The sequence below is a fragment of the Tachypleus tridentatus genome, chromosome 6 (assembly GCF_004210375.1).
Source record: "Tachypleus tridentatus isolate NWPU-2018 chromosome 6, ASM421037v1, whole genome shotgun sequence".
NCBI classification, from domain to species: domain Eukaryota; kingdom Metazoa; phylum Arthropoda; class Merostomata; order Xiphosura; family Limulidae; genus Tachypleus; species Tachypleus tridentatus.
Window position 1 is genome coordinate 103,438,329 of NC_134830.1, and position 26,302 is coordinate 103,464,630.

Consider the following 26,302-nt stretch of genomic DNA (forward strand, 5'->3'; position numbering starts at 1 on the left):
AAGCCGTTGAAGCAAGATAGTAATTAATTACACTGGTCATAAACATCATAATTAGGCCTATATTATGAAAAATACAGTGTAGTTGAAATACAATAATTATATATTCTAATTCTTGAAAATCACCGAGAGACTATGTTAAGAATCTAGTGTTAAAAATATAACAGGTCTAACACATTGTCTTATGAATATTCATATTATCTTATACAAAGGCATACTAGCCAACGGCTGTTAATATAATATGGATTCCTGTGTGACAAGACTGTTAAAACGAGTGCTGGAAAACCACTGTCCTCGTATTTTGCATAGAATATGTAAACGTAGTAGGTGTGTATTGGACATTACAGCCTTACCGCGGGTCCTTTTTCAACATACACTACACTACAGGGCCCTTGTCAAAACGCAAGGTCGTGAAATAGAACATAACCGGGCATGGTGACAATGATTGTGACGAAAATGGTGAGGCTGAACATCATAATATAATGTACTCTCTCCATGTTGCCTGCTTTGTGATTTGTCTTTATATTACAACATTTTAGCTCTCTTCAGTATATTTTCTGATATTTTCTTGTTTGTGGTGTGATGGAAATGCAAACATATGCTCTTTATCGTGCGTGATTTTTTAAGTTAAACGTTTTTAATTAAAGTTCTTTAAGATTTTATTTTTACTTAAAAGGGTAAAACAGTTCAAGGAAAAAAATATTTAGATATAACATACATATCATTTCAAACAATATTTTGTGGAAATGTTGTATATTTCGTAATATATTTTCATATTTTTACATCATACTGCTTTTATGATTTATACGCTAACTGAAAACACCACTCGCTAAAGAAGTAGAAAATTTGTTTTTAAAAAAAAGAAATAATGTTCCTTGTTTGTCGTTCTTTTCTTATTCAATTCTTAAGGATATCATTATATGTATACAATGCTTTGTGGAAGGTAATAATTAACTCATTTAACTGATTAAGTACTTGTATCTACACCCTTGTGCAAATTAATTGAAACAAATGGTCATTTTACAATTTTTTTAGCATGGCGGCCGGTGTAGGCTCAATGAACCCGTTGATCTCCTTTAATAGTCATCTTTTCACACAGACGGCGTCATTAGCTGTGTTTTGCAGTACGGTCGATCTATTTTTGGGATATATAACGAAATTTTGAGGAATATTACGTTATTCGAAATTGCGTTAGAAGGGCAAGGAGACCAGTTAAAAACAACTTCTTACCAACTCAATGAAGAAAACACGGTATCAATGGGGTCTGAAATACAAGAACTGGGCGCAAGAACAATGGAGGAAAGTGTTATTCAATGACGAGACTCATTTCTTGTACAGGGTCAAAGGAGTCTGGATGTTCGCAATGTCCAGGTGAGAAACTTCGAGAATCTCACATCAATCAGTTCGTAAAACATCCCTTGAAGAAGATGTTTTGGAGCTTTTTCAGCTACTATAGCGTCGGAGGCTTATCGTAGAAGGTATGATGCGAGGACCACAGTACATCGAAGTTTTGCAGAGAATAGTCGTTCTAGAATTGAAAAAAAGATTTCCAGATGGATCTGGCACTTTTCAGCAAGATCTGGCTCCGTGCCACACATCGAAACTTGTAAAGAATTTTATGACTACAACGCGAATAAAGGTGCTGGACTAGCCTGGAAACTCTCAGGACTTAAATCCTATTGAAAATCTTTGGGCGATTTGTAAAGAAAGACTTCGGGGAAAAGACTGTACTATGAAAGATAAGCTAGTTAAGGCCATAATTGAGGTGTGGTACTGCAACCCAAAAATTAGTAAAGATTGCAATCAACTCGTGGACTCGATGCCAAAGCGGATTAATGATCTTCTGAAAACTAAAGGCAGTCATATCATGCATTAATTTGCGAGTAATTTTTGGATTCTCAGAAATAAAACGCAAAAAAAAATTGAAAAAAAAAACGTAATTTTCCGTCTTGTTTCAATTAATTTGTACAAGGGTGTAAGTTCAAAGCTAAGAAAAGTCTATTAAAAAGTGGAAATGTACCCTATTTCTGGGTGTGTTTTATCGAATTGGCGAAGGTTGCTGTTGACTAGCAGGTAAATCTTTTCTTTGTTATTAATAAGTAGAGCTAATACAAAAAATAGTTTCATCAAAAACATCACCTAAAATATAGAATTAAATTTGTTATCAAATCTGCATTATACACACACAAGTAAAAATCACTCTTCCTCAAACATTAGATACTTCGTAATTAATCCATAGTGGTCATATGAATTTCCATATTTGTGTTTTTTTCCAAAGTTTTTCCACTTCGTGTACGAGCGCTCTGAAAGATAAGATTTATAGTAGTTTCGATTATAAACAAATGCTTGAACTTATTATAAATTATCTGAAAACTTAACATAGATAAATGTTCGCTACAGAATACTTCTTAGCAATTTATCTCAGATACCCAAATTAAACTATCGGGGTTGTTTAAAGGGTTTTCATTTCTCACAAGAAGTTTATAGGCAGGGTTGTGCTGATGCAAGGTTAAATTGACGTTATATTGTTCACCAGTTTAGTGTTCTTTGAATTTCGCGCAAAGCTACACGAGGACTACTGCGCTAGCAATCCCTAATTTAGCAATGTAAGACTAGAGAGAAAGCAGCCATTAATCACCACCGACCTCCAACTCATAGGCGAGTCTTTTTACCAATGAATAGTGGGATTGACCGTTACATAAGAACGCCCTCACGCCTTAAAGAGCAAGCATGTTTGGTGGGATAAGGATTAGAGAGCTGCGAGTCAAGCGCCCTATTTACCTCGGCAAGTTGTTCAACGGAGGTTAAATCTATAACAGTATTAGAAGCTAAAAACTAATGGTTGTGTTCTGTTAGTAAGGTCATTTTGTTCTTTCTTTAACAACACTAGGATCAACAGTATTAGATAATCAAATAATATGCGTAGGAGAGGAAATTACGAAATGTAAAGTAGAGAACCATCAGATTCTGATGAAAAGCTCGCCATATTAAAATAATTTTTATAAGTGAACACGAAAACATTTTGAGCAAACCGGATGAAAAGTTGTCTGAAACTTCGTTTTCGTGTTCACCGATAAAATCATTTTAATTTCGCGAGCTGTCACTAATATTATGTTTTTTGTTCCACATAGAATATCTAATAAGTTTCATTTTGTTTTAAGTTTTATGATTATATTTAAGTTTGGAAATTTATATGTTGGTAGAACCTCGTGAAATAGTATCATTGACGAAAATTCCGTTAACAGCAAGGGTATCCAATTAATAAAACTTCAAACAATGTATTCTAATTCAGATGAGAAAGATATATTGAATTAACTGTTCTCATTACCAGGTTGATTCTTAATTTTGCTGTAACTACAGTGTTTGTAAGTAAATAAGTTTGTTTGGTTTGTTTAAAATTGCGTTTAAGGCTACTCGAGGGCTATCTGCGCTAGCCGTCCCTAATTTAGCAGTGTAAGACTAGATGGAAAGTAACTAGTCATCATCACTCACCACTACCTCTGGGATTGACATTCACATTATAACGCCCCTACGGCTAAAATGGCCGTTTTGTGGGATGGCTGGTATTATATATAGGGATAATATGAGTTATTAATGACCGTGAACAGTAGGGTTTTGACATACTTCTAAACTGTTGAAATATACATATGATATACTGTATGTGGAAACATTAAACGTAAGTTGTAATGCTCACAACGTTGGTACAACTTCTACAAGTTTCATTTATATTAATATTATATACACGTGTTTGTATGGTCTCTATGTATGTTTTGGACTAAAGAACCTGTGTTTTACTTTTCAATAACCTGTCAGTTCAACTATAATATTTTTTTTTGTGTGTTCTGCCATACACAGAACATGTAGCTAAAATTTATTGGGCTAACGCGTACTGTAGATATATGTGCACAAACAGTCAGCATATGCATATATGAAGGTGAGGCGACGGCTGTTAAAATAAATATAATAGTTATGCGTAGTTTGTGTAGAAGTGCACGAAGTGTTGTTTTTTGAATGAAGGTTTAAAATTTATTTTATCTGGAATCCATTGTCAGTTTTCTTAGTTGAGAACATAGAGCCATGATTCCAACCCATCGTTTAATTTAATAATAAATTTGATTTGCAGTTTAAGACAAAGTCTATTCCTTGACTCAACATTACTGTTAAAATTCATTGCTAGTATGCTACCTACCTTTTATGTCCAATAACACTCTATACGGACATAACATATCTAAAGCTGGTCAGTTTTATATAGTCAAATTGTCTGTCTTCTGGTTCTTGTATATCTATATGTTTAGATATACACAACATTCCGTGACATTTTGGGTGATGAGCTCTTCTAACTTGGTTTTACCAACATTAATCTCTTCATAGGCCATGGCCAGGTAGTTAAGGTACTCGACTCGGAATCCAAGGGTCGCGGGTTCGAATCCCTGTCACACCAAACATGCTCCACCTTTCAGTCGTAAAGGCGTTATAATGTGACGTTCAATCCCACTATTCGTTGGTAAAAGAATAGCCCAAGAGTTGTCGATGGGTGGTGATGATTATCTGCCTTCCCTCTCGTCTTACACTACTAAATTAGGCACGCCAGCACAGATGGCCCTCGAGTAGCTTTGTGCGAAATTCAAAAACAAAAAAACGAACCCTCCTAACCCCTCCCTTTTTGTGGAAAAAAAAAATCAAGATATGTAACTGACTCTACTCTTTATTGAAATGTTACATTCTAGAAGTGTCTCACTTTATTGATATTTTACGTTCAGAGAATTACTAAATATATATATATATATTGTTGAATATCTGATAATGGTGAATGCCCTGTTGCATAATGGTTAAGTCATAGAGTGTGCATGTTTCTCTTATAGCAAAGTCACATGAGACTACTAAAACCACCGAGAAAAATCGAACCCCTGATTCTTAGAGTGAAAAAGAAATGTTTACTACCTATTAAAATAATTGTAAAAAATATTTTATCTATCATTTTTTGTATGTTTTTGAATATGAGCAATGAATGAAAAGTGCAACTCTTAGACAAAATAACGATGGAAATTAATTTTAATTTTGTTATAATTTTTAAAAATTTCTTAGTAGATATTCTACAAGTAAAGTAGCAGAATCTCATTTGCTTTTCCTCCACAATCACACTGGTGTTTATGCTAACATTTTGATACATGAAAGCATTGTAACCTGAGAAGAAAAGTTGACTGTAGCTCTGTGAGTAGCATGCTAGCATATAGGTTTGTCAGTCCATTATTCTTATCCCATTACTACATAAAAAGAACTGCACCATAAACTTTTGAGGTGTGATCACATTATAAGGTAAAGAGGCAAAATTAGAGGCAATCTATGAGTAGAACTCGGAAACTAAACAGGAAAATCTAGACTGATCTTTCATATCAACATATACAGAGGAAATATAATTTCACTTTATTGTTTGACTTTAAGCTTTAAACAAAGCATATCTTTTGTTGGTTTACTTCATTAAAACACATTTTATAGCAATTACCATTTTATAATGTATTTGAGAAGTAGGATCTTTACTTAATATATAAGAGATGAATACATAAAGCCTGAATAATTAAAGATATAATGTAATGTTTTATCTCAACACATTTTTTAGATTACATAAAGTATATAAATGTTATAGTTAGTTTACAAAAAAGTATGTATATGTATATACATGCTAACATGATTTTCCATACTGCAAATTCCCATTACAAAAAAATGTTCAGTACTTATTCTTAACAATCAAAGAGAATCATTTGCACCTTTGTAATAAGAGAATGAGTGGTTACCAAAATTATACTGTAATGTATCAAGATTATTACTGCTATTATTATCCATATATATAAAGCACAAAAATTTGTGTGTCTGTCTGCTTATCCACTCTCTGACTACTCCTAGGTACCTGGGCCAACTTCAAACTTTGTGGGATGATAACTTGGAAGAAGGGACATGCTAATGAAGGTCCTAATCCTTCTACTTCTCTTTATTGCTGTTATTGAGTATTTAGTATCCCTGACATAAGTTAACATTCACTACATTCATGGATGATGTTACATCATTACATCAAGAAAAAAACTTTACTATGTAGTCTATAACACAACATACACACAGTGTGGGGAGGGCACACAAACATATTATATATCTGAGAAAGTGTATTAGCACAACCTATGGATAAATGCAAGGAACAAATTACCACCACTGTTGTAATCATACATAATCTCAAATGAATTTTCTACTCCAACAGCCACTATAAGGTTGATATCAAGAGCTATTTCTTGGATTATACTCACTAATTTCATGTTACCTCTTCCAACAAAGTTACCCTGACAATCACACAGTATATAACATGTTTTAAGTGTTTACATACTGAGTTCTTAACACTTATACAAAACTTTGGGTGAGGTAATAATGAGTACTGCAATAATCTGTTATGTTGTTTGTGTTAGTTATCATAGCATCCATCCTGACCCAACATTTTTTTTTATCTTTGTATTCCAAAGGACAAGTGCTTAAGCCTGTTATATATAATCCACCAGTTTGCATTGTTTCACTAGCTCAGCCTGCTTGTCTACACTTGTGCATTATATAAATAGAGATGTAAGGTTAAAAGTACACAATGAAAATAGGCTGCCTTTCTATATGATTACTATGTCTGCTACATGTGAACAGTGCACTAATCATACACATTTAACTTTTTCCTTGACATTATTTTCTGGTATATGTTCTCCACCTCCCTTGTCTTCTGATTCACCCTGAGCTTTACCACACGAAACAATACTCAGTAATACTTTCTCTTTCTTCTGTCACCTGTCATTAAGGCAAGTGAAGACTTGTTTTTTTAAAAGAATTGCAAACCTCTAATAGCATGCCACATCCTTCTCATCTTCTTGACTACGTTGTTCTACCTTACAGCTATTTTTCATTTTCATTGCAAGTCTTTTGAATTTCTTTTAACTTCTGTTTCCATTTCTGCAATTGCAGCTACTACTTCTGCTCTATTCCTCTTTACTTTAGGTAGAATGCTTTCCTAAGTAATGTATGTCACCCTTTATTGGGCTCCATTTCTTGGCCTACAGATATTAAAGATCTTCACTTTTTCACTTCACATCTTTTTCATTCTCTTTGTCCATTTTCTGTTCCCCATTTTCTTCCGTGTATCAATTATTTGACCTTTTGGTTTAAATCTTTTGTCCAAGATTGTTATTGAGAGTTTATTTACTCTAACAACTGACTATATCACAGTATTGGTTATGCAAAACTCAAGCTTATTGTATTTATAAAGCTGTCTAAATCACTATATACATGTTTATTGAGTGAATCAAAATTTTACTATTCCAGTGAATTTTCATCTAAATAAGTGAGTGACTTTTTCACACAAGCATACAGAGAGAATGACAAACCTTACTGCTCTAATTCTTTCACAGAACTTTTCCAAATGTGATGTGTTGCTTTAGGCCTATAATTAGACATGAGGGTTGATATTGCTGGGACACAAAAATATAGCAATCAAAAAGGAAAAAAAAAAAAAAGAGTATAATGAAATTTTAAATTTTATAAATATGGATCACTATACATGTAACATATCTAGCTATATATATATAGTAATATTGGAGGTTTAATTGTTACAGAAAGTATTAAGATAAAATTGCTGAAACTTAAAAATTGATTTTTTCAAAATTTAAAAACATTTATCACTACTTTGGCTTGTACTAACATAATTACAATGATTTGCCAAAATAAAATATATAAATGTGATGTAACTTAGTTTTGTAGTTTTGATTTTCTTGTTTCATTTCTTTTATGTAGCATTAAAACTTGCTATATTACTACAGCTAGCTAGGTTACATATATATCATGATCCTTGCTGTTCTTTATAAAATATAAAACGTTTTTTTGTACCTATCTCTAATATAAGCTATCACATTTATTAATATGTGGAAATATAGTTTCATGTAAGGTTATATAAGTTCTGTGTTGAGTGCACGTAGAAATAGTTCTTGGCAGTAATGTATTGGCTCAAGCATTCTCTCAATTGGAGTGAAGTCACAGTAAGTTTACGGAATGGAAACCAAGAGTTCAAAAAGTAATGGTATGGGTAAAAAGAAGATAAAGAAAGGAACAAAAAGATACAAGTTTTGGTATGAAATAAGTGTTATAGCTTAAGATTGTAAGAGAAGAAAAAATCACAAAGATATATTCAGTTAAAACTGGTACTTTCACAGAAATAGAAACTGTCTTCTGAAATTATATCTTTCAAATACATCAGAGATATAAGAAAAATTGCACAAAAGTTAAAATAGCTCAACCTGATACTTAACATGCTATAACTTAGTATATATCATGATAGACACAGACATACACACACACATATATATATATATATACATGTATTTATAAAAGCAAAAAAAATATATAGACTATGCTTGAGATGTAGGGATTCCAACCTCTGAATGTTTTCTGAATTTTTGGATTTCTGTGGCTTAATTAGTGAGATCCCATCTGGAATTCTAAATTCTTATTTAAGTTTGATTTTATTTTAATCAAAAGTAATTAAACTGTGTAATTTCTTTTTTTTAAACAAATAAGATTAATAAGGTTATTGGTAAGCATTTGCATTAATAGCTCTGTTATTAAAACTGTTACCTTATGAGTAATTGAAACAGATTCACTTTGTGCGTGTGTCTGACTGCTTTACCATCATTCAGTAAGAAGGGTCGTGTGTCATTCATTATCCAAGTGTAAGTAATTAATCTTGAGTACAGAGAGCTTTCTATTAACTTTTAATAAAGTTTAATCAAGATATCACATTGGTAAAAATATGTTTGAATACAGACACATCAGCAAGGATTACAGAAATTAAAAGTAATTTTTATGCACTTTGCATCAAATAAAAATTGAGAAACATTCAGTGTTGCTTGTTTGTCTGTATTAAGCACAAAGCTGTGCAAAAGGCTATCTGTGCTCTGCTCACCAAGGGTATCAAAATCCAGTTTTTAGTGATATAAGTCCTCAGACATACTGCTATGCCACTGAGGGATAAACACTTAGTGAACTACCTTATAGATCTGTGATCTTGACAATATAAATTGTAGTATTGGCGAGTCTTACAATAAAATTTTGGAAATTTTACACTTAAAGACATTAGAAATATTGAATCCATATATACAAGTCTGTTTGTGTTTTAAGCTGAAACTATGTCCAAACTTTTTCTAAAGTTTAAGGTAATTTGGTTATGTATTTAAATTGTTAGAAGAAAAATTACGAGAATATTGGTGGAAAAGATTAATACAATTCTGATATCCTGGAATTTAGGGAGTCCTATTAGCATTTGTGTTTGTAACTCCTGTTTTGGTGCTTTATTTAAAGCAAAGCAAAAAGTTGTCAAACAAACAAATAAACATTTAGATATATTCATTGTGGAGGACAGAAAAAGAAGAAATGGTTATATCTGTGACAGATACTAACTGTATTTTAATAAATGTTAAGGCACTGGAAACATATTTGTAATTGGAGGGTTACTTAGTAGAACTCATGTCTTAACCACATAGGTTTGATCACATTTTAGCCCTCAAGTTATAGAGCAGAAATAGTTTAAAATATTGAGTCCCATGTTAACAGACAGGGATTCTTTAGATTTCCATGGCCTTGTTCACTTTCATCTTAGATCACAGTCCAAATGTATACCAACTTTTATCAATTTGTAAGATGTCTAATGGATACTTTCCTGTTTTATCTAGGTGGTCTGCAACTATTTATGGATATCTTGCAATTACCCTGCAATTTATGATACTGTTCAACTTATGCACAAATTGGCCATAGCTTCCAAATTAGCTACTACTTTGCAGTGTTTAGGAATGTTTATTATTTTCTACAACTTGTTTCAAGATTTACCTCATCAAGGTCTTTGACAATGCCATTTTCAACATTTCCTCTGTACTTTGGAACTGCTATGTATTCCTTTGAAACAACAGACATTGTAAGTGTTACATTATTATTCAAACAAACAAGTATAAAAAAGTTTAAAACTATAAAATGTACTTAAATCTTGTATGTGTGTATGACCTTTAAGATTTCATGTCTTCTAATTTTTCACTGATTATGTTTATAACATAATAATTTGTTTTAATATCAAATTGCTACATTTACATACCTATATGTTATGAAATATCATTCACATTATTTTTATACCAATTTGCAGAGATAAGCAATCACTTTGAGTTTCTGTAATAATTTTAAATCTAATATAACTAATTAGTAAGTTAGTGCATCAAGTTCATCATATTTGGTAAAGATTTCTACCTTTTACTGAAGGGGAGATTGTGTATTTGGCCTTGTTGCAGATTCATATAGTTTATTGATGGGTTGTTTTAAAAACTACTTGTGGTGCAGATTAATCAGTAGATCAGATGTAATATTCCAGCAATGATTTAGCCTTTTGCAGAAGTTGTTGCTTATTGTAGGGTTCATAGTTACTTGTATAATGGAATTTCTGTCAATGAGCTAAGAGTCTTTCAACTCTTCAAGTATAAGTTAAACTAAACAACTGTAAAGTAGGAACATGGATGACTTCCTGACATTAGTCCCTTGGTACATTAGTACCCAGAATAGATTCTGTCTATATCCACAGGCTCTGCTTCTCGGTTGAGTTGCCATCAGTGTTTATTATATGCCTTCAAAGTCGGTGAGGTTTAGCTTCCAAGTATTTTGAGACATGTGGAACCCTTATCCATGGATCCAGGAGCACTACAGGTCCTTGAGTCGCATTCAGTCATTCATTTCACAACTTCACCATTATTATTCACCAAGCCTATAGGATTTTCTTCTCCCATAGATCCTTGTGAAGTGAAGCATAATTCTAGGACTATCTTGGTTTGTCTGGTCCCAGGCTAATGAGAGAGTCTTGCTAGTTCTTCAAGAATTTTATTCCTGTTGGTTGTTGGGTCTGACAAGAGCAGAGGTTAGTGTACAGTAATCAGTGTGTTTCATCTATATCAATGCCTCAATTCTCTAAGATTCATAAGTTACTTATTCCTCAAATCTTAGTTAACATTTTTCACTGGGATTATGAATGTCCAATTTCATTGTGTCAGCACCTACTTGCTGAAACAAGAAATCCGACTCTCACTTACCTCTCTAACTGCATGGACATTTCTTTCTCTTCTGGGAATGTGGACTAATCCAAACCTTTATGCCTTTGGGATGAGAGCACAAGTGATCCTTTTGATGGTCTATGTGACCTGAGGAATCACCTGTGGTCTTATCCCAAAAGCATTCTTCAATCCTGAAGGGCTATTAAGTAGGGATGCAACAAAGATATCTATATCTTCCGTTGTTCAGAGTTCCATCTACTCACAAATGCCTTGCTGCAGGAATGGAATTCCAGTACCAGCAGTTAAGAATTTCAGGGTCTACTGACGTATGATGAGGCTTCCCTACACATTGTTTTAGTCCTTCTTGCTCTTTGAAAGGCAATGTCTTATGGTCTGGTCTTATTGTGGGAAAAATTGTCAGGCTTCCCTCTGGTACTTTCGTGGTGATGTCTTTTGTTTTTCACTGAAGAGACACTTGGACCAAATCTTAGGGCCATTTCTATCATATTACTTAACTAGCTTGCTCTGTTCTATGGATGATGACTGCAATAGCAAATTAATTTTATGAACCCCAACAAGTTAGAGGTTGCATTTGATTTAGCTCTTATTTTGCAACTCTGATTGGTGAATTGGCCTCTCATTGAAACATCCAGCTACTGGGAACTTGGTCTCCAGTACCTCACCTTCAGGCTTTGGTAATGAATGCATTATTTTAGGATGGGTTGGGATTACTTTTCTAGGGTTTCCCTCCAATACACATGTTACCCAAGATACTATGTTTTGTTCCAACCCATTGTCAGGACCTGTTGATAGCAATGGATTGGAAGCTCCACTCTAGTTTTTGCTTTTGAAGTACTTTCAGGAGTATTGTTACATATTCTGATTTATCCCAGGTGAGTCTGCAATTTATTATGTTACATGTTACAGTTTAAAATAGCCTAGAACTGAGTTAAATTTTAATTTAAAACTTAATTAAATTTAGAGATCTACCCAATTTACAATGTTTGCCAACAAGATTGATATCCACAGTTTTTTTCTTTAAAACAAATTCGTTTTAATATATAAACAACAATAAAACTTATAATAATGATTATTACAAATAATAATTTATATACAAAAGTTTTACAAACTTAGAAACAATACTAAGTCTTCTGTCTGGTCTAGAACTGAATATCTCACAATAAGTGAATTAATTTTTTGTTGATACACTTCACTTAATAAGAAGGTAGCTAGCTTCTTCACGCTTAGTTTTTCCACTAATATTATACAATATATTTGCAGAAATACAAATGTCCAAAGTTAATTCACTAAAGTTAAACTGTTTGTAATGTTTGAAACCTATATACACTCGTGGTTAAATATCTGTAGTTTCCCAATTAAGAAGCTTTAATCACTTTTAAGGCTTCTGAGGTTTATAGTATACTATCTTTATCAAACCAACAATATATAACTGTCTCTTTGTGTTGCATTGGTTACCTTTTAAAAGGTTGATAGAAGATTTTCTAGAAATTTCAGCAAGGTCAACAGTACATTTACATAATAGTAAGTCAGTTACACCTCCCTCAGTGAATTAAAAATTGGCATTAGACAATTTTTAATTACAATATTATATATACATACATTGATCACAACCAAATATAATACATTGTCAAAGAATGTTACAACTTCATTAATGACATCAGTACACAACACAATGAACACAAATAACCTTATGATCATAAAATTACATAATACATGAAAGTGCTATCTTTTTGGTAAAGACTAAACACAAACAACAACGTGACTGAGAGGTTCTTCAAAAGCTGGGATAGGTTTTGAAGGACTAAGAGAAATTTTCTTGTTAAATTTTCCGACCAACTGACATGTATGACAAGTTTTACAAACTGAAAAAACATCCTGGCTAGTTTTTGGCCAAAAGAAATGTCTGATAATTTTGTCATCTAAATGACTTCCCATAGGGTGTTCATGGGCAACTCTTAGTATTTCAGAATGATATGCTTTGGGAAAAATGATTTGATAAATTATAACCCATTCCTCTAAAGCCAGTACATCTGATGATCTCTATTTTCTCATAAGCATACAATTTTTGAAAAAATAACTGTGTGTAACTTTCTCCAGTTCATCTTTTGTGTGTGTGTATTTAAACAGAGATATGTGGATCTATTTCTTGTTTGGTGATCAGTTTACTTCTACAAAACAGAACTTCAACAACTGAACCAGATCCCTCATGTCTAGTATTGTCACTCACCAAGAAATTTTCAGTAGGACAGTTGTTCGCAAGATCTCCATCAGATCCAAAAAATGTCTGAGACAAATTATAATATCTATGTAAATCTGTAGAATCTGGCTCTTTGGCAAAGGTTTTGCTCCTTCCATAATTTCCCTGTATATGGCATGCCTTATCAACTACTGTTCAATACTAGCAACTAATCACTTCATTATATAGAAGTCAGCTCAATACCATTCAAATTTTATATCTGTTTGTCACACTGATTTGCATAATTTTTAGTCTGAGATAGTCTGATTGACATGAATTTAATCTTTATACCATAAAGTAGTGGTTCCCAATCAGGGGTTCAAGATAACATTTCTTTTGGCCACCTTCACATTTATTCTTAAACAAATAATTACTGTGAGAACATATTAAACTTTTTTAAAAATGTGGGGCATAAAAAATGTTGGGAACCACTGCCATAAAGTCATATCAGGTAAAAATAATCACTAATATGTCTAAATACCTTATGTTAAAAATATTTGATAGCCTACATTTACTTGACAAAAATATGGAAAACAGAACTTGTATCTCACCCTGTGTATTATTATATTATATATACATTATAAGAGGTTACAACATGGCACAACACAAGAACTCAAAGTTATAAAGTTGAAACAACAACCATCTTAATTTTTGTATCTAAAGGAAAAAAATTTAAAATCATCTTATGCTTAATGATATTTTAATACAACTATTCAGAAACATGCAAAAACACAAAAATGTTCCATTTAGAGAGAAAATATAAATAAAGGATACAGATTATACTGTGGGTAGGGTAAAATGTGTGCCAGTAAGAGATGTATCTATAGGATCTACCGTATTGTCAGATTTAATGAGAATTTAAAACACATATAAAGTCTACTTTAGATAGTGTATCTGCACTACTATGTAAGTTGTGTTTCCGTAGAAACCTTTTAGTATTAAGGTGCATTTACTCTTTCTATAGTGTAGTTGATATATAGTTTATCTGCCTTATGGGTGGATACAATTCTTTTTATTTATTTTTTACTGAAGAGCTACAATATATAGTTTTGTGCATCAGGCACATGACAATAAACATTTTCATGTTATCAGTTTAAAATTTTACCAAAAATATATTTTAAAGTAACATTAATTAAATTACAGGTTTTCAGTTAACTTTCTTACCATAGGCTTGATTGGCTATATTGACCTTGTGACCATCAGAGTTCACGTGCTTTAACTTTTAACATGTTTTGTATGTCTTCATGAATTTTTTTTCAAGTAGTAAACATTATAAGTCTTTTAGTAGACAAAAAAAAGCAGATATTTTGATTATGTATTTTTACTAAACATATGGAGTCAGATTGTCGACTACATTGAGTGGAAAGTGATTATCTTGTTAAGATTAAAAATGCTTTTCTCACCTGAAAAATATCAAGTTTCATTTGCATAATTCCTAAGACCTATTCAGAGTTCATTGTAATCCCGGCTCTGAGAACAAAGTGGGAGAGAATTTATCAACTTGTTTAGAGTGTAGTGGTTGCTACAAAAATTGTCTAAAGCAATAAAAATGTGAAAAAATAGGTTTCATGTGACTCTGCATAATGTCGAGACTGATCCAATAAACTTGGTAGGTATTTGGATGTGAGTTACCTTCTCAGATTGGTTCAAATTTAAGAGTATAGACATACAATGTGTGAAAGTGATTATGAACATGTATATATATATTATTACTGTGTACTTGTAAAAGTTTAATATTTGTGGTTATTTTCCTTATAATATAGAAAAATATGTAAAGAAATGAAGAAAAACCACAATTTCTGGTGCTTACAATTTTATGAAATTGCTTTGTATTTGCATGTCATACTTGCTATGTCTCATCATAAATCTTGTTTATTCTCTAAAGTTTTCCTCTTGTTTTCATGTTTATTCTTTATTTGTTATTATAGAGATTACATAAAATAAAATTTTAGATTTTTGAGATAAAGAAAAGTATTTTTAATTTAACATGAAAACCACCTTGCACTCAGTCTTGTAAAAAAAAAAGACCATATTTGTTGACAACTCTTTGGAAAAAATACTTTACTAAAACACACTATTTTTATATATAGAAGTCATATAATGTTTATAGAAGGTCTGCCAAAATTTTGTGAAGATACATGTGCTGTACATATTGAAAGTTACTGGAACTGAAACTACTAACAAGTACAAATGGTCACATGAGCTTGTGTTGAGAAAGCTATTTAGAATAAACGGTTGTGCTTTTCTGTTACAGTTTCTGTAAATAAAAATGGTTAATTATGGTATGATTAATTACATCCCCAAGTGTTACAACTATCATCAATTTTACTGCTCTAAAGTGCAAAAATGTTCACTCACCAGTAACCTTAAAACTCTCACTTCACATGTATACTCCATGGTTTAGCTACATTTAAGCGTGCAAATTAACATGTAACAGTCCTCTACCAGTTGAAGTGAAACAAACCTTCCTATAGCAGTTGACTCCTTCTGTGTAATTAAATCCAATATTTACTTCTTGATTTGGCATGGCAGCATTGACCCTATCTTGACAGGTCTTCCTATGGTTAGGGTTTAACAGCATGGAATCACACTTGTTGACCAACATTCAAAATGTTGTTGAACTACTCTTTTATTTTTGGAAATACTTGCTTATATACACCCACTCTGCTCTCTGATGTATGTATAAACAATCAAAAGCTCAGAATGTTCTTTCATGGTAGAATCAAAACAGAAAGATAGAAAAAAATTGCAGCTCAAAATACTATATTTTTTAGCTCCAAATACAACTTAGTTACTATGTATGATAAGTTGTAGAGGAATTTTTGATATTGATATAATAATTTATGAATGTTTGTTGTGTTGAAATGCATATATCAAATCTAAACAATTTTTTTTTATTGTATTACATTCTTAATGTGCTCAATTTGACAAGACTTATCAAATTACAGCATGCAAGTACAAAGTTTGTAAGTTGAAAATATCATCATTTTCTGTATTTATTTATGTAATGTTTCATGTTTCAGGAGTAGAAATATTCTAAATTTTCAGCAGGACACATGACCTGCTGGGCAGTAAAACTTGCCAGACATTTGAAATTTTAGCAGAACACCTCAAAATTGTCACCAAACATTACCGAAAACAAGAGATCAAGTAGAGACAATTATTATATAAAACAGAATCATTTTATTCATGGCACTGAAACATTATTTCAAGGCAAGTGGCAACAAGCCTTATATCCATTAAAAATGACACATCAATCAAACTGTTAGATTTACTCATCCAGCACTAAGACATCAGCTGATGTAGACTCAGTATCTCTATTGTCTCTACGTGTGTGAGTTCCATGTGGACTTGCAAATTGTTTGGTTTTTTTACTATCCTTCCACCAGGTTTTTACAGACTTGCACAGTAATTCTGTGCTTGCAAGATCACAGGTCTTATTATTAGCTAATTTTATTGTCATCAAGAGAATCATTTATTAGTTTGGACTGCCAGTCATCATTAATAACTGCCATCTAGGAAAATCCACGTTCTTGTTCAGCAAATAACATGGAAATCACCTGCATGAGGCATACCAAGGCCAACACTATTGATCCATGGAAAGGTTTACCGTCCTCAACAGTAATTTGACTTAACATGTGGGCCCACAATCCACTTGCACTAGTAGCCAGGGACTCATCTGATTTGGCAAATCTTGTGGCTTTGAGCAGTGTCTCATGTAATTCAGTTTGGCAAATATCAGCTGCAATGTTGAAACCCTTAGCTTCATGCAGAGCAACAAAGTGGTCCAATAGTGTCTGGAGTTCATTATGGCGATAAGATGACAATGCTTCCTTGCTTTTAGGCCAGTTGCTTGGTTCAAAAATTTGAAAGGCACCAATAAAATCCTTATCAAATTCTTCAAATCTCTCATTCAGATATGTGACAATTTTACTTACAAAGATGGCAGTTTCTTCAGCCACGGATTGAGCAACGGTCTCTTTTGTGGCACTTTTTGAGCCTGTGGCCCTTGTCTAACCACTAATAGCAATCAACTTTCCTCTAAGTAACCACTTGCCAGTTTGTTCACATGTTGTGAGCTCTTTAACAATTTTCTGGGATCTCTCAACAAGACTCAGATTGCCCAGCTTCTCTTTGCAAACAGTGAGTTTATCAGAAACAATGTTCACAGTAGCAGAATTGTCTTGCATTTTGAGACTAAGAGATGTCAAAACAGGCAGAATTGTACATACATGTCCATGTACAGTATGAATTTAAGGCTTGTCAAAGTACTGTATAATCCTGCAGCTTTCTGTCCACGTTCCCCTTTGTCATGCAGTTTTACTTGATACAAATGCTCTGCTAAAGCTGGCCAGTTATGAGAAACTGATTCTAGAGCATGCTCTTTGTAGGCCACCCACTGGGTTCCCGTCCCTTTTGTTGGCTTTCTGACAACAATGTTGTTGACTTTACTAGCTTCTTTGAAGCCAGCCCAGTTCTGTGGCGAATTGTCATAAAACTTCCACAGTTTGTTTATAAGGTTTGGATACTATCAAAGTTAGGCATGTCCTTGATGGTCTTCTTAATTGCAAGTTCCAATCTGTGACTAACACAGTTGATCCCTATCAAATAAGGTTTTTGCACCTTCTATCTGTTGACAAGTCCTTAATTTGTGCCAAAATTGACAGCTGCCCCAGGCATACAATTGATTCAAGCCAGTCAGAAAATTTGCCATATATGGACAATGATGCAAGTACAAATTATTAGTACCCAATATTAGTTACTTTCTGTAAAAAAAACAAAATGTAAATTTGTACTTCGGAAAATTCAATTGCTCCATTATCTATTACGCTAGTTGTGTTAGGTTAAAATCCAATGCTGTCAGTGGTAAATACATGGTTCTTCTTGGTTTAAATCAATTGAAAAATGCTCGAGTTTTCACTGATGTATATTAATAATGGAATGACTATGTAAACCTGAATTAAAACACAAATGTACATAAAATATTGTCCATTTTAATTTTTCTTAATTAGGGATTCAGGATAAATCCAGAAAATTCTCATCCCAGGTAATTAAGAAACCTTCACCTGAACTAAGTGCCTGTAGCAAGTGTTCAGAATCAACCTTCTCAACTGATTGCAGTAACCCACTGGGTAACAGTCACTGTCCATCTTACATAGACTATCTCCTGCTCAATGTTGGTAGTGTCTGTTGAGCTGTCAGTCATAATGCCAAAGAATAATCAGGTGTGCAGACGAGATCTGACATTAATTCTAATTGTTTCTGCAATATACTTCGTAAAGATAACTGCTTGTTTGTCATTTGCATAATGATCTGTTAAGTTCATACCCAAGTTTTGCTCCTGCAGCAACAGAAGCTCTTGAAAATTGCTGAATGGTTTGGCATTGAAAGCCATATAAAGGGCAGTCCTGAACAGCACAAGCAAACGATCTTTCTCAGTCTGGTTAAGTTTGCTCAATTCTTGGGAGTTAAATCAGGTGTTTCTTTTACTGTTTTAGCTTGACAACTTTGACTGTTGGCATAACTGTTTTCATGCTCCTTAACAGCACTTGCTCTCAGGTTGGAAGATCCTGTTATGAAGGTGTTATTCTGCCTACCACTACGTTGGTCATATTCCTGACAAATTGAGTAAAACATCAGTCCAGTTGCGTAGGTACTAGTTAGCGCCAGTACTAGCAGTAACAGTTTTTGCTTTAACACTTGGGCTTGGGTTTTTTCACTCGGGATTCACAGTATTGTCTTCTGATTCATTAGTCTTGCTCGTGAAGCCAAACTAAAATAGATCGTAAGACTTTCCTGTTTTTTTACTACCACATGCCATGGTCAGATCGTCGTGAATGTTTGGCAGTCAGACTATTCGAAACGGCACGGAATAGGCAACCTAAAAAGCGCATTTTATGGGCGTTCACGACAGTTTTTTTAAATTTACTTTTTTTGTCTGAAATTAAATCTTAAATTTTGCTAGCTATTTTCCACTCATTATAGAATACGTTTTTAAGCAAAATCTTTGGGCTGTGCATACACAGCTTTTGCCTCACTTATTTTTGAGGGGACGATGTATTTGTGTCCAATATGTTAGGAATATGACCTAACTTGATTTTTTAACGGACATGTCTGGCTTTAAATAGAAAATTTTGAACCCTGTGTTTTAAGAAAGTAACTGAACTTTAATAACTTATATGGCAATAGTAATGAGAAATATACATATGTAATGGTGTTTTACAAAATGCTGGCCCACTAGAACAATTCACTTTGTAAAGGCCAATTTTATACTGTTGGATATGGTAACATAAATGCACATGTGCTGCATCATTGTGACTTCTGTAATGTTAGTCACCTAGACATGGCTGAAAGGTCAATAAAATAAAAATTATATATATATATAATATATACGTTGCAGATCAGTTACATGCGGGGGTTACTAGGCTATGCACCCATACACTTGCATATCATCATTCAGCACAATTTTGGCTAATTGGAGGATTTTAGAAGGTTTATTCCACTTTATCTTCTATTCCAGTCCCTTCCTTCCCTCAATATCCCATTTTGCACCTGCATCTCACATACGTGATTCAAAACTTTTTCATCAAGGGCACCATCAAACAAGTTTTACCTTTGCTTCTAGGATTCTGTTTCCAACTTTTAGTCATCTCAAGAAGACTGGGTAATTGTATCCTGTTTTTACTCTTTCCAACCTGAATTGCTTCAACTGCTTCCTCAATGTAATTTGGTTTACCATGGAATCCTACCTGTTTTTCATATATGGTCTTTTATTTCAAGCCTGTGGTTGATGAGATTCAGTCAGTGTGTTTGATGTTTATCTTTACATCTCCATTACTTGGGTTTCACATCATTATCTGTGTGTTGTCCACAATGATAATGTTTATCAGTTCTGAGCTCTTCCTTTTGGGCTAGCACTCACACCCTATATTTTCTGTTGGGTGCTCCTGTTATTCACCCAATTTCTATACTTTTGTGGGTTCAATTTCCATCTTTATGTAGATTTTGTTCTACATAAAGGGGCCTTCTTGTAACTCCATCTATATTAGAATCTTCTAAATTAACCTATTTCTCATCAGAAAATCTTATTGGGCGAGTTTCTTTATCTAATTCAAGAAGTCTGTTATCCACCACATCCAGTATTTTCTTCTTGTAGTTTATTCAGTCAAGACAAGCTTTCTCCTCTTTTTCTAGTACCTCTGGATGTTTTAGTTCAGAGGGTACTATCTGTACCTTCTCTCCCTGTGTGAAATGTTATGTTTTGGAAACTTGGGTATCACTGGAGGCTCTTATCCTTCTAGACTGTGCCTATGTATGTTCCTTGCAACTTACCATAGACTCTCTGGATTTACAGATATCCCTTCTGTCTGACTTCCTTTGATGATTAGACAGGTACAACACAATAATTGGGGTATCTATTCATCCTCTACATCCAGATATCCATGTTTTCACAGATATTTTATTGTAAAGATAAGAGTGCATGCTGCAATACTCAAGAGATATTTATCTGTTAGTAGTCTCAAAAGGAGTTAGGACTTCACACCACCCTTTTGGATTTCCTTGCTGTACATTGGCGATGGTTCAGTTTCTATTCTATCTGTTGGACATGAAGGTTACGATTATGCTAGGCCACAAGAAGTGCTTTTTCATTTTTATATTTCTCTTTTTACATACTCATTCACACAAAAATATCAGCCTTAAACTTTTTGGTTTTTCAATTGGTCAGGCCTTTATTTGTCTTTCTTTAGGTTTTGTTATTGTTTTTTATATTTTTTATTCTTCTCTATCCTAAGTAAAAAATACAAATAAGGTAAAAATCTTCTTTCCTTTCCTGTTTAATATTAAAGGCATGCTATTGCATGACCACATTTATTGTGCAATCTTTTTAACATTCCAATAATCAACATAAAGTAAAAGGTTTAAAAATAAGATAAAATTAATCTGTTTTGCTTTTCAAAATATATTTTTATGTAATTAAATAAAAATACTATGAACTTAATTGTATTGACACTACCTTAATTATAGTTTTTCTGTTATAAGTAGTTTGAAAACCTCTTAGGTTCTTTGTCAAGGCTTATTTATGTGGTGTATGTAATTAGCCAAAACTGAGTCAACCATATTGAAATGGGATAGGTCTGTTTAATAACATAAGATTTTATACTAAACATGCATAATTGTTTGGACATGTAAAAAAAACACCTTTGTGTCATGAAGATAATATTTTGGATTCTTCGCAGGTGAATAAAACCATAAAAGAGAAATATATAAAATGCACACTGCTATTAAAATTACTTTCCTAATAATTTGTATGTGTAGTCAGTTTCAGTATTTGGTTTTCAGAATGAATTAGTTTGGTTTGTTTTGACTTCTCACAAAGGTACTTGAGGGCTATCTGTACTATTCATCCTTAATTTAGCAGTGTAAGACTAGGGGGAAGGCAGCTAGTCATCGTAATCCACTGCCAACTCTTGGTACACTCTTTTACAAATGAATAGTGGGATTGATCCTCACATTATAATGCCCCCACGGCTAAAAGGGCGAGCATGCTTGGTGTGACAGAGATTCAAACCTGCGACTCTTTGATTACAAGTCAAGTGCCTTAACCACCTGACCATGCCAGGCTCAAACAAGTCTGAGAAGATTCTTTTGCAACATTTTCCAGTTCAGAAATAGACATTTAAGAAAATTTCTTATACTTTGGTTATAAATTACCAAGTAGTTATAACCTACCTATTGTAAAATTAGTAGTTCCAAGTGCTGCAAAGCCAAAACAGCTTCATAATTTGCATAATTGAAAGATTTGAGTGCACCAGGGACTGCTGCTAATTATTGCAGTCTGTAGATGCTTTTTATACTGGTCACATACAAATGAAGATTTTGAGCAGTGCTTTAAACACTGTACTGAGTTGTCTGGTCAGAGGATACACCAGAGAAACTCAGAGATTTCTAAATTATCATCATCCAGTAGAATACGTAAGGAAGGTTTCATCATGTTAAAGATTTTGCTGTTCAGCCTTTTTTAACTTTTGATGTGGCAGTCAGTAGCAGTGGTTGAACTGCTGGAAAACTTGAGATGACAACATTGAGGTGATGATCAGTAAAGTCATCTCTTGGATGAAAGGTCAGGCCATTTCTAAATGTATTTGAGTGGAGTCCAACTCCTCACCAAATAGTATGTCCTCAGCATAATGTTGGTTATCAGAGCCTTCGTCTATTTACACAGCTCGAAAAAGATGTAGAGATCTAAACACACAATAGCATATTACTGGGCAAATAGCAATATAGTTAGTGTCAAAACATTACTTTATGTAACAAAGGTTTAAATTGAGAATGCAAGTTTGACCAAATATAATTTGTGGAAAGATAATCTAGGTGTGAAGGTTGAGAAAAAAAAATAGTCATAACTGCCCAGTTACAAACCATAACACCCTCAAAGAATTACTGTTAGAGGCTGAATAATCAGTGTATTATGTTGGTGAGACAATCTTTTTGTAGGGCTCACATGTGCGTATGCTGTGTTCTCTTGTAGAACATGTATCCTTGTCATGCATGATTTCTAAATGTCTCAATGGTTCTCCACTTTACCAATACCTGATTAGTCTTATATTACCTCTGTTGCCATTCCAGTGAACCTATTAGTCTAAAGATTTCCTTAGGTCTCCATCTTATCAATAACTTATTAGCCATTCTGCCTCCTGTTGTTATCCCAGTAATAACAGGCAATATGCTCAACCTTCATTCCAGATCTGTTCCTTCCACTACCATCTTGTTCTTACATAAAAATAAGTCTATTCCAGTAGGAAAGGGGTGGTGTTGAAACTGTAAAACTGGATCATACACACATGAGCTAACATGAGATAGGTTATTCTAACCCTTTCTTTTGAAAAGGGTGGGTTGCTAGGACTAAAACTATTTCAGAATTGTGCTTGAAATATAGCCCCTTTAAACAAAGAAAAATGCTTACTATTAAAGTGGATTCAAGGTGTAAAATTGAACACTCTCAACTGTTTGTCTAGTCTCTTCAGCCCATTTACCAGGAAGAGGCTACCATCAGTCTCGCTTTTGATTGGTATAATCTACTAACATTTTCATTGTATTTCCTTAAAGACCTTTTTTCAGTTATGAATTTAGTATTAGATATGGTGCAATTGACAAAACTTCACCATGTGATTGTTTATTTTATGCCCTCATTGAGAGTCTTTCCATTGTTCTTATCTTTTCATGAAAATCTCTGCATGCTGAATACTTGAATGTCAAAATCAGAACATTCTCTCACAGGCATTGTTGAAAATAATGTGTACATTGTATCTTCAAATAATACTGTACAGATCAGTGGTCACTGTTTAACTCATATAATGAACTTATAAACATCTAGATCAAATCCTCTGTTTCCATTAATGCATTAATAATTTTAAATAGACTGCCTTAAGCTCCTTCTGAAATTACTTTTTAACCAACTGTTGTTAATTTCTGACCTACTGCTTGGTAGCTGTAGTCTAGTAAATTATTTTCAACTACAAGCAATCAAACTTGCACATTGTTTTTCAAGCATCATAAAATAAATAATCACTGATACATTTCACTTCAACTAAGTCTTTTTTTTTATTTAAACTTCTCATAAGTTAGGTTGGTTATTTGTGCTGTTACTATAACATATAACAATACACACTAAGAAAACATAAATTACTCACTGCATGTGGACTTTTAGACCTACTGGAAAGTAGTAGTAACAATTGTGTGATATTCTTCATAAAGCTCTTGCCACTCAGCTAGATCATAGGTTTTATGAGATCTCTAACATTTTACATAGGAAAAAATCACTTAGAAGCTCAGAAAGCAAGGGCTGCAAAACTATTTCAACTGACTTTTTAGTTCTATCATTTTTAGCTGCTCAAGCTGTTCATTCTCTATGTATTGCAAATACTTACACCTCTCTTTCTAATCTGTGTTAATTAACCAAGCAACTATCATCCAATATCCTAACTACATATCTTATTATAAAATGAATTTCAGTCTCAGAAAGTATCTTTTTCTGTTACTTTAATATTGCAACAAACAACATATTTTTAGCTCATGATTGAGTGAAAATTGTACAATACAACCCAATAACTCAGAAAGCAAACATTTTGGAATCCTATCTGTTGTTTCCATTTCTACAAACTGGACATCACATCTGCTGGCACTAACCATTGTAGCTTCATGGTAATCAAATTAAACTCATGCAGTGTAGTATGTACATTGTATGGTGAATATAATCTGAAATCTTATGAAGTGGTGCAACTTGCTTTCAGTCGTCGATTATCAATCACATGAACCTTCTAGCTGTTGTTGATGATGACGATGTCTCAGCCATATCATTTAGGAGGTTGTCTTTTGCAGTTCCATGGACTGTCAAAGCTGACATCTGACTCTAGTAAGTCTTAAATATTCTTATATGATTTCAACCAGAGTAAAGTTATATAATTCAGTTGGCTAAATTTTGCTTTACCTGGATTCAGGCTATAAAATAACACACCACCTCAAAGATATTCAGTTGTCTGATGTAGATCCTCAGGTGAAAAGCATCCTTCCTGAATGCACCAAATTTTGGCAGCTCTTCTTTCTGAATCATTGGTTATATTAACATAGAAGTTATGGACCTTTCCAGTATTAGCAAAAGTCCTATATCTAAGTGAAGATCTTTCATAGATTTGAAATTTTCTGACAACATCTTCTCCTCATGGCCAATTTTTCATCTTTATTGTAAGTCCTCCTAGTTGTGAAAAATTCATTTTCCTAATCTACGACACCTTTTTAAATTTATGACAAGAGTCGCAGTAAAAGAATGGTGCACACTTTAGTAAATAAAAGAATTTCTGCAACATGGTATCCTGCAGTAATGGCACCAAAATATTATCATCATATCTATTTGTTGGCATTCTTATGAAAAAAATGGTTAACAATTGAGTAATAAGATAGGTAATGAAGGTGAGAATTACATTTAGATGTGAGATGTGAAGAAAGAAGAGGGAGTGATGTAAACAGCAAGGGGACTTAAAATTTTATCAAGAGGGAAGTCATAAGTTACCAGTGTTGTAGAAAACTTCTCTACACCTTATGATGTGTGGGTAATTGATACTGAAGAAGGATGCATATTGAGAACTGATTTCACAGGGAGACATGAGTGTGAAATTAGGCTAGCTTCAAGTAGCTTTGCAGTCTATGACTAGGAAATCCCTGAGTACTACATGACCATCACTACACAAGAGGATGAACTGCCTAAGACAATAAAGTAGGTGGTCACTGTTGTATTACGAAGAAGTAAAATACTTATTCCAGAACTTGCCCAAAATAAATTTGCATCTGGTGACTTGGCTGAAATGAAAACACTAAAAATATCAATGATTAGTAGAACTCTTGTGAACCTGAAAAATAAAGATGTCATTAGTAAGGTCATTAATACAACCTACCAGTCAAACCTGAATGTGAGATTGTCAGATGTAAGGCTGTAAAAGTAGTGCTTTCACGTCAAAGAATATCAGAAGTAATAATTTTTATTTGTCACTTTGTTTGTGATTAAGTATACAACTACACAACGAGTTATTTGTGTTGTGTCCACCATAAGTATCAAAACCCAGTTTTTAATATTGTATGTCCACAGAAATATCACTGAACCACTTATAACAATTATATTTAAGGAAAAATATAGAAAATAAAATGTAAAACCTTAAGATGAGGACAGCTTACCACCTCTCTTACAAGAATTGTATGGCTCAAACTGTAGAGATCTTATAGCATTTGAGTGCTGATATTTACATATCTTGCTCATGGTCTTGTGAACAAGAAAAATATCTCACAAGATTGATACTGAGATGCAACCCCAATATATCAGCTAGCTATGCAGACAATTGCCATTTGTGAAACAGACTGAGGTTTTCAAAGAGATAGAAGCCATAAAGAGTGATAAACCTAGTCC

General features: G+C 33.3%; 1 long non-coding RNA gene across 1 annotated transcript in view; it reads right to left on the reverse strand.

Annotated features, from left to right (window-relative positions):
- Window positions 1-655: 655 nt before the first annotated feature.
- The window catches only part of LOC143253220 (uncharacterized), a 32,339-nt gene continuing 6,692 nt past the window's right edge, over window positions 656-26,302 (reverse strand). Inside the window, exons 4-5 of the long non-coding RNA XR_013029451.1 lie at window positions 9,892-9,957; window positions 656-2,300 (exon numbers count right to left, since the gene is read on the reverse strand). This is a non-coding gene — a long non-coding RNA (uncharacterized LOC143253220). The remainder of the gene's footprint in view (window positions 2,301-9,891; window positions 9,958-26,302) is intronic.